The sequence below is a fragment of the Mus pahari genome, unplaced genomic scaffold (assembly GCF_900095145.1).
Source record: "Mus pahari unplaced genomic scaffold, PAHARI_EIJ_v1.1 scaffold_10562_1, whole genome shotgun sequence".
NCBI lineage: Eukaryota > Metazoa > Chordata > Mammalia > Rodentia > Muridae > Mus > Mus pahari.
In genome coordinates, this window is record NW_018393856.1 from 108 (window position 1) to 9,037 (window position 8,930).

Genomic DNA, 8,930 nt, shown 5'->3' on the forward strand with positions numbered 1-8,930 from the left:
CATCCATGGTCCATGGCATGAAGGCCTGGTGGACCTATCAAAGGCCCAAGACACTAAACTCTCTCTGTCTTATCCTCACAACCAGGCCTACTTTGGCCAAGAGAAACAATCAATCCCCAGTGGTTCACACCCCCAGAGATTCCCAGGGAACTGGTAGGTGGGGTAACTCTGAGGCTGAGGCTTTGACTCTCCATTGCCTCCTACCCAGGGGGAGGGGTGTGCGAAGAGAGCATATAGAAGGCACAGTTGACTTGGCACAGAGTGGTCTCTTTGGTTTGGTTTCCCCGGTGGAGGTGGCATATGTAGAAAAGAACGCCTTGCCCAAGGCTGCCTCCTAAGAGGAGCTGAGTGGAGCTAGACTCTTCCTGCTGATAGGCTCTTAATCTAGCCAAGGCCCAAGCTAGGCTCTGCCCGGCCCCGGCCCCTTCCTAGCAGCTGAGAGCAGCTACAGAGGGAGGGAGGTTGTATTCCAGCCTAACAGGGTAGCGGTAGCGAGACCATGGCAGCTCTAGGGACTGTTTGTGGCTCAGTCCTCTGGGAAAGCAGCCCCTGTAACCCTACCCTACCTCCCAGCCTGAGACTCAGTGGGGCTAGCCTGGAAAGTTAATGCCATGAAAAGAAACAGGCACAGGGCAATTAGGGCAAGGTCAGCACCCGAGGCACCTAGGGTTCAGAGGCAGGTAACACAGTACGGCTAAGTTCCAGGGTGAGGTTGGAGAAACTGGGCAGAAGGGGAGTTGAGCAGCCCGGGACTCTCCCCCAATTCAGCAACTCCTTTCTTTCCCCTTCAGTTTGGAGGGCTATGGGTTTGCAAGATTGTGCACCCGTCACCACCCCCTCCCCTGGCCACCTATACCCAGACTAGACACAAGGTGGCGGAATGGAGCTATAAAGGCCTGGCAGCTCCAGAAGGGAAGCAGCAAAGGGCAGTACAGCAAAGGACAGAACAAAGGTTGATGAGGAAGTTCTGAGGAGAACCTTCTTCAGGCACATCCACCCCCCAGGTAGCAGCAGTGGAGCTCCCTTTAACCCTCACTGTTGGGAAAGAGGCAGTTGGGGAATGAAATGGCATCCTGGTGGAGAGACAGACGACAGTTCCTAGCAAGTCTGGGGACTAGAAGGTGTCCCCGGTGGCACCATGAAGAAAGACAGATCTTGGCTGGGGAAACAGAGTTGCTCAAAACTAACTGTAGCTAAAGGACTAATGAGGCAATTTAGCTATGGCACAAGCCAGACTTCCCACTGGAGTGTAATCTTAAGGATTAGCATGGCAGAGAATGTGGGAGCTAGACCAAAGCTTTGTGGAGGAAAGGGGGTTATAAAAGTAATGGGTTAAGAGTTCTGAGCCACAGGACCCTTTCTACCCAACACAGTAGCTCCGCTTGGTCCAAGAAACTGGCAAAAATTAAGGAGATCAGTGGAGACTCAGTCCTGCCACCATTCCATCCTAACAGGCCAGGCCCATGATAGGAGGTAGGGGCTACTAAAGGTACAGAGAGGAGCTGGGCCCAGACATGCTCTACATACTGCTGGGCATGAGGTCTAGCTATAGAAAAGGTATTAGGCCCAGGTGACATGGCAGAAGGTGTCCAGATGAGACAATACTGTGTCCATGTCATAGCTGGTGGCTCAGCCATTATACTGCTGTTGATAGAGCAGGTTAAGCTCCCGTAGTTCGCGCTCCCGACCACGGCGTGACTTGTTCGAACGTGTGGAGCAGCTGGAACGTGTGGACTGGGAAGATTTGGTACTCTGGGCAACGAGAGGAAGCATGTTTGAGGAGATTCTGGGAGATGGATCGGTGCAGATTCTTCATGGATGAAGAGGCTGCCATGCTTACTACCCATGGGTGTCTTAGGGCCTACAGTGCAGTCATTCGGGTTCCAGGGTCCACGGTCAGCAGGCAGTCAATGAACTCCTTGGTCAGATTAGATACACTAGGCCAGGGATCCCCCAAATAACTGTATTTGCTCCTGAGGATCTGCTGGCATAGCTGGGTGCGGTTGTCATCCTCAAAGGGCATGATACTGCTGAGTAGGATGTAGGCAATGACACCCAGTGCCCATATGTCCACAGAATTGGGGTAGGGTTTTCGCACCAGAACCTCAGGAGCAATATACTCAGGTGTGCCATACGTGGTCTTCATCAGGCAGTCGTCACCTTTCTTCCGGGCACTGGTCAAGCCAAAGTCAGTGATGATGATCTTGGAGTCAGTGCCTGGGTGGTAGTAGTAAAGGAGATTCTCAGGCTTGAGGTCCTGGTGTGTAGTGCCAAGGGCATGAAGATACCGGACACGATCCAGTACCATCTGCAGCATTCTTGTGGCATCTCGCTCAGTGAAAGAACCCTTGGCAATAATCCAAAGAGCTCACTCCCAGTGGCCAGCTCCATTACCATATATGCACACGCTCCTGTGTCTTAAACACCTCTACCAGATGGATGATGTTGGCGTGGTGCACCCGGTGCAGCACTCAGAGCTCGGACTCACACAACTCCCGCCCTTCTCGGTACTTGGTCTTGATCATCTTGATAGCATATGGCTGTCGGGTTGCCCGGGGCTCCACACATACCATGAGGCTAAAGCTGCCTCGCCCAATTAGGGCTTTTATATCATACTTAGCTGTCATGCGTGGGTCAAATTTGGCCCTGTACTTTGCCACCCTGGCCCTGCGTGGTGGTTCTGAAGGAGGCTCTGTGTGGCCAGTAGTGGGAACACCAGGGTAGGGAGGTGTATACTGACTGGTAGCTGGGAAGCCAGCTTTGAGAGGGCCAACACTGTCACCTCTGTGATGAAGTGCTTGTATACATCGTTCTTAGTGCCACTGAAGGGCTCCACTTTCTTGACCAGATCCAGCTGGACATCCTTGAGTGGCTCAGGAAGGACCTTGCTTGTCTCACAGCCCATCACTGATACGGGGGCATCCTCTCCAGTGAGGCTGTAGGCAGTGCCCCGACTACACCTTGCGCTGGCAGCGGGCTCTCTGGAGTGCCGGCGGCTCAGCCCACTTTCTCCCAGCCCAGGCAACCGGCGCCACCGCCATCCTCCCGCATCAGCCTGTACTCTGACTTTTAAGGAGAAATTGAGTAGAGCAACATTGTGTGAATCCATGCCATCCTTGATCATGCTGTGTCAACAATTATATTTCTCCTGTCTATTTTAAGAACACTTAAATTATTTTAAAGTTCATTTATATGTTCCTGCGTGTGTCCATGTGAGCATCTCAGCATGCCTGTGGAGGTCAGAGGACAGCATGGGGGAGTCAGTTTTCCTCTTCAGAGACAAATTAGGCTGTCTGGGTGCCAGCAGGTGCTTTTTTCTCACTGAATCATCTCTCCAGCTCCCTTTCTATTCTTAATGTTGAACACCCTCTCCATCGGTAAGATTAAACACATTTTTCTTCACACCTTCTCCATGTTCTTACATCACTTCCTTTTGAGTCAAATTACACAGACTGACTTAGAAGGTGCTTTATTTGTCTGCTTCTTTGTGTCAGATACTTTATAACTTCAATTTCTGTATCTTTTAAAGATTGATTTATTTATGTATCTGAATGTTCTGTTTTCCTGCATATGTCCACACAACAGAGGAGGGCATCTGATCCCATTATAGATGGTTCTGAGCTACCATGTGGGTGATAGGAATTGAACTCAGGACTTCTGGAAGAGCAATCAGTGCTCTTGTCCACTGAGCCATCTCTCCAGTCCCAATGTCTACATCTTAATATTTTAAGAGTTTTTATGCTGACAATTCTGTGATTTTATTCCATATAAATATTCACTAGTTACTTTGTAAAAAGATAGTCCTCTATGTCAAGTCAAATAGCTTAACCTTTCCAAATAAGGTCTCATAGTTAAAACGGAATCATCAAAAGATATCTTGAAAAATTTATGTCACTACCATGTTACAGCCAGGGAGGGTGTCTAGAGGAGCCCTGTGGTGCTTTTGAGGATGGTGGTTAGCCAAGAGGTGTGATTCCAGTGGAAGACTCAGGGCCCCTGTGACCCCAAGCAATGGTCTCAGGGCACCTAAGGAAGCAGGAAGCATCTCGGGCAAGATACTACTGATGAGGGGGATGGGGTGGGGGAAGGGGATTTATGAGGTCTTAGCTTCTGCTTTTTGATGAGTGTAGTTTATGAGTTACAAGTTCTCAATATAACTGCATGCAGCACAGTGGATTGAGACATACCATAGTGATCAGGGACTCTCCCATCTAAGAGGTCCTGGTGACATTTGCCTCTGTGGGGCCTTGTGAGTAGCAGTTATGTCAGCTTGCGTTACAGCCTGCTTTTCTTCCTCTTTCTTTTCCAACCTGTTTGTCAGACAGGCTGCTTTTTTCTACACCAGACAATGCTGATTCCAGAACATAGACCTCTAGCGGATGGTATTCTTCATGTTCAGGAGCTCCATTATCATCACTTAGGGATTTATGGTTAGTGTTGGATACCTTTTCTAAAATAAGATTAATCTGGATATTTCAGTGGCCCCCAAGGGTTTATGTGTGTTCTGAATACTTGAAGTGCCTCTGCTTCATTTACTTCCTTCTGTTAAATTAATGGGATTGTTTCACTCTTGGACCAGGGAAGGAACTCAGGCAGCCTTGGCTCCCCTGCAGGCACAGTGCCCAACTACAGAGAGAGCAGTTCAACCCCACTCCTTGCGAGATGTGTTTGGGTTTTTCTGTTTATTCTGAGGAGGAACTGCAGTGGTTAAAAATTGGCAGTTCAGAGTAGAGGGGAGTCTCCCTCGACTGACTGCAATACAATGTCTTGAAGAATGGGGTGGGAGGGGGGTCAATGCAATTTCTGGACCTTCTGGGTCCTCCGTGGCTGGAGGCTGTGAAGGCTGTGAGTTCTTGGAAGCACCAATGTCCTGCTGCTTGGTAAGGCTGTACCACCTTGGTTTCACCAAGTAGATCCCCAGTGTTCCCTTGGCACTGTGGTTCCCTCGTCTGTGGGCCCACAGGGTATACCTGCATAGCATAAGGAAATATGGAGTCTGGGATTCAGGGGACAAGAAGGCCTAGTGAACTCTGGGATGTTCAGTATAGGCCATAGTTAGTAACTGGGAGCCAGAGGTGGAAGCTTGAGTGTTAACGATCTGTCAAAGAGGTATTTACACATGAGTGTGCCAGTGAGGCCTGGCCAGGAGCATGATTTCCGGACCTGCCAGGGCACCGTGTGAGAGAAGCTGTTTCCTCATGTCCTACTGCGTTATTTCAAGGTCTAACCTGGCTATAATTGTCCCATCGCACAAATACTCTTCACCTCAGTGGTTTTGTAACCTAGCTCTGTCACCTAGCTCTGTCACCTAGCCCTGTCACCTAGCCCTGTCACCTAGCTGTTGATGAGGTTTGTCGGGTGGTGGTGACTTCACTTGTTTAACTATGGTCTGTACCCTGCCCTGCAAACTCAGCTCAGCTCAAAGTCACCCCCCCCCACCATCTCTATGTACCCTCTCTTGCTCTCATGTTCTGTCTTTGGGAGAAACAGGAAATATTGATTTCTGGCAGGAGCGTTACCTAAAGTAAAACCCCCAGTACTAAGGAGGAGCTAAAGGTCTCATAGCTGGGATGGTGGAACGGAAAATGGTAAGAACCTTCTGCCCACCTTTGTAGAAACTCCGAACTTAAGAATGTGCGGTGCCAGACTCCTTAAAAAAAAAAAGAAATGTATTTTTATAATGTTTAATTTAATGTTGTGATACACTAGAACATTATGACAAATGTCAGTTCGGTGGAGAATGCCTGAAATTCCAGTATTTGGCATCCCAAGGCACCCCAAGATCACCCTGTGCTATATACTGACTGCCAGGTCAACCTATGCTACATAAGAAACATGGTGTCCCCCACCTATAAAATTTATCACAGCAAAGCAATTTATCATGTTCATATTTTAACTCAGAGAATAGTTATAGAATGTAATTTATACACTTATCAGCAAATATGCAAGACATGGGGAATATGGATGTCTCTGCTGATCAGGACATAGGGGCTGAAACCAGCATAACCAAGTTCTAAAAATGTTTTAATATTTAGTAAAATAGACTCATGTGTCACTGTGAAACCTTTGTAAAAGGAGAGAATAAAATCTACCCAATAGAAGAAAAGAAAACAGGTCATAAGAATGAGAACACTCCATGTAGCTCTGATTTCTGGAGGGGAGTTGCTTGCAAACCTGGAGCTGTGAAGGTAGAGGACACGCTTGTGGTGCTTATACAGATGGAGAGCCATGGACCCACTGCTCCAGCCCACGAGACTGAAAAATAACATCATGAAGAGTCATGAAGAGAAAGAGGAAAAGCCACTTGATGATGTATCTTGATTGGCACATATAACAGTGGCCAATGTACATTATAGCCACAGACCTGTTCAAGTCACTGCCTGCTTTGATGTAGGAGAGCAAGTTGGAGCTTATGAGAATATTAACAATCCAAAAGACAAGGATGAAGGGAAGAACTTGGCATGCTGTTTGTGGTTTGAGCTTTGTCCAAAGGGCAGTCCTGGGACTCATGGTGACAGCCTGGACCACACTGAGGAGACAGGTGGTGCAGATGGAGAGGCCCCGTGCCATCCTTGCCAGATAAACTGCAGCTTTACAGCCAATATCTCCTAGGAAGTTTCTGAAATAAAACATTGTGGCTATATCTTTGATGCCTGTGCTACGAATAATGATTGTGGCTATATCTTTGATGCCTGTGCTACGAATAATGATTGTATTAGAAAATGCCAAGTGGATGAGAATAAAGTTGACAGCCTTTTTCTCAGTCCTCAAGGCAGGCATGCCTAATTCCAGGTCCAGCAAGAGAAAAAAAGACTGTTGCCTGGGTAATGCTATTCCACTTCATCTTCAGATTTTATACACAGCACTAGGAAAAAAAATCATCTAAAGAACACACATATTTTTCCTGCTTATTCTGATGAAAATGGTCTTAACTGTGTAAACACATGCGGTTCTTTACTTTATGATGACTGATCATAGTGTGTTTTTGTTCTTTTTTTGGTTTGCTTGCTTTGTTTTTGTTTTTGATTTGTCTTTTTTTCATGCCCTTGTAGTGATTATGCCTACAATCAGGGCATAGACTTGCTAGTTTCCTGCCTTTCATGAGAATCCTTCATCCCTCAAGTTCATATGACCATGCTCTTCTCAGACAAAAGTTAAATGATATCACTTTGGCATTTTCAAACCAACACAATCCTGAGCATTAAATCTGGTGGCCTCCTTCCTTTCCCTTCATCTCACCCAGTGAGAGCTCAGGTTATTGGACTGTGTTGGGCTTCATCCTGATCGTCTTCACTGCCCCATATGCAACCATCACTCAAATGTTGTTGAACTCATAAAAAGCTTGTGGCTTCTCAGAAAGTTGTGCTTGGTCAAGTGGACCAGGTTCTCAGGTGAGATGATATGGTATGTCCTCTTCTCAGGCCCCTTGACAATAAGTATACAGAGGATAATGACTTAGTCAAGGTATGAACATCTAGATTAATGGTCTCTTAGTGGGATTAACTGGTCAAAATTTTGTTCCCAATAGTCATGGGTAGAATTATACTGAAGGTTATTTACTTTTGACTTCTATTTTTTTATTTTACTTTTAAATTATTTTATTAGATATTTTCTTTTTAAAAGTTTTTAAAAAATTATTTTCTTTATTTACATTTCAAATGCTATCCCGAAAGTTCCCTATCCCCCCCCCCCAACCCCTGCTCCCCTACCCCACCCACTCCCACTACTTGGCCCAGGCGTTCCCTTGCGCAGGGTCATATAAAGTTTGCAAGACCTGTTTTCACCCTTTCTTCTGAGAATATTTCCCCTAACAAAAACTACAGCAAAACTGTTCTTGTAGTCTTAACAAATGTATGTCCTCCCGATTATTTTAACATTGGTTCAATCTATTAATGCTCTTTGTTAGAAATGCCCCAGCCTGAGTCCTTCCCAATATCCCACACTGTGATTGCCACCTTTTATTAATGATATCTTTTTGTCTTTTTTTTTTTTTTTACCTTCTATATTGAAGGCAAAATGAGCCCTTGAAGCAGAAACTTATTCCATTTGCTTCACTCCATGCAAAACAGAGCACTTCACATGACAACCTTAATTTCAAATTGTTCTCTACAATTTTGTGTTTTCTCCACAATAAAATTATTTCTGAATTATTTTGAAGCCACTCATATAAACATAATATTGGAGCTTACCTTTCCACAGGAATATGGAATATCCAAGACTGACCTTTACCCAACTACTATGCCTTTTAGCACCCGCTTAGAGTTTCATCTCTCATGCTTTGCCTGCCCTCAGGTGAATATGTAGCTTGTATATTTGCTCCCTTTTCAGCTGGTCAGTTGACACTGGTCTTGTGCGCAGTATGTACGTATTATCATGGTGCTCAACAACTTTTTGTTGCTAATGTAGGGAAGGTGCTTTGTACCATTCAGGTGTATTGTGAGGATTCAGTGGAGCAGAGGCACATAGTGCTTAGGACAGTGTCTGCCCAGTGTTAAACATGCTCTAATAGCCATTGCTCTAGGATTTTTGTCTCATGTCAGTTTCCTGCACAATTCTCTATAATTGTGCTGTGTTGCATTTGAGTATAGATAAGGAAACTTCAGGAAAATTAAAACCACAAAAAAGAAGAGCAAAGTCCCCCGTTGTGAGAAAACTAAAGGGCACCTGATATAAGATACTGTTGAGTAGAACCTCTCCCTCCTGTAAGGACAAACACACAAACTGGAGAAACTGCAGAGAAGAAAAGCTTCCTCACCTTCAACCTGAAATTTGAGCCCATGTCTCTTGTACCTGCCAGGGTTGTCATGAGCATCTTTGGCCCAGTGCACCACAGGCAGCTGCACTTGGCTCCCTCATGGACATGGAAATAATTCTGAATGGTAGGTGAAGAATGAGAGACTGCTTTCTTTCTTTCTTTTTTTTTTTTTTTT

General features: G+C 45.9%; 2 pseudogenes across 1 annotated transcript; both read right to left on the minus strand.

The window, feature by feature from the left end:
* Positions 1 to 1,364: 1,364 nt before the first annotated feature.
* LOC110315758 lies at positions 1,365 to 2,905 on the minus strand (annotated as a pseudogene). Its single transcript, XR_002380221.1, has one exon. The product of XR_002380221.1 is annotated as a serine/threonine-protein kinase H1 pseudogene (transcript).
* A 3,028-nt stretch (positions 2,906 to 5,933) lies between these two features.
* LOC110315760 lies at positions 5,934 to 6,780 on the minus strand (annotated as a pseudogene).
* Positions 6,781 to 8,930: the final 2,150 nt, after the last annotated feature.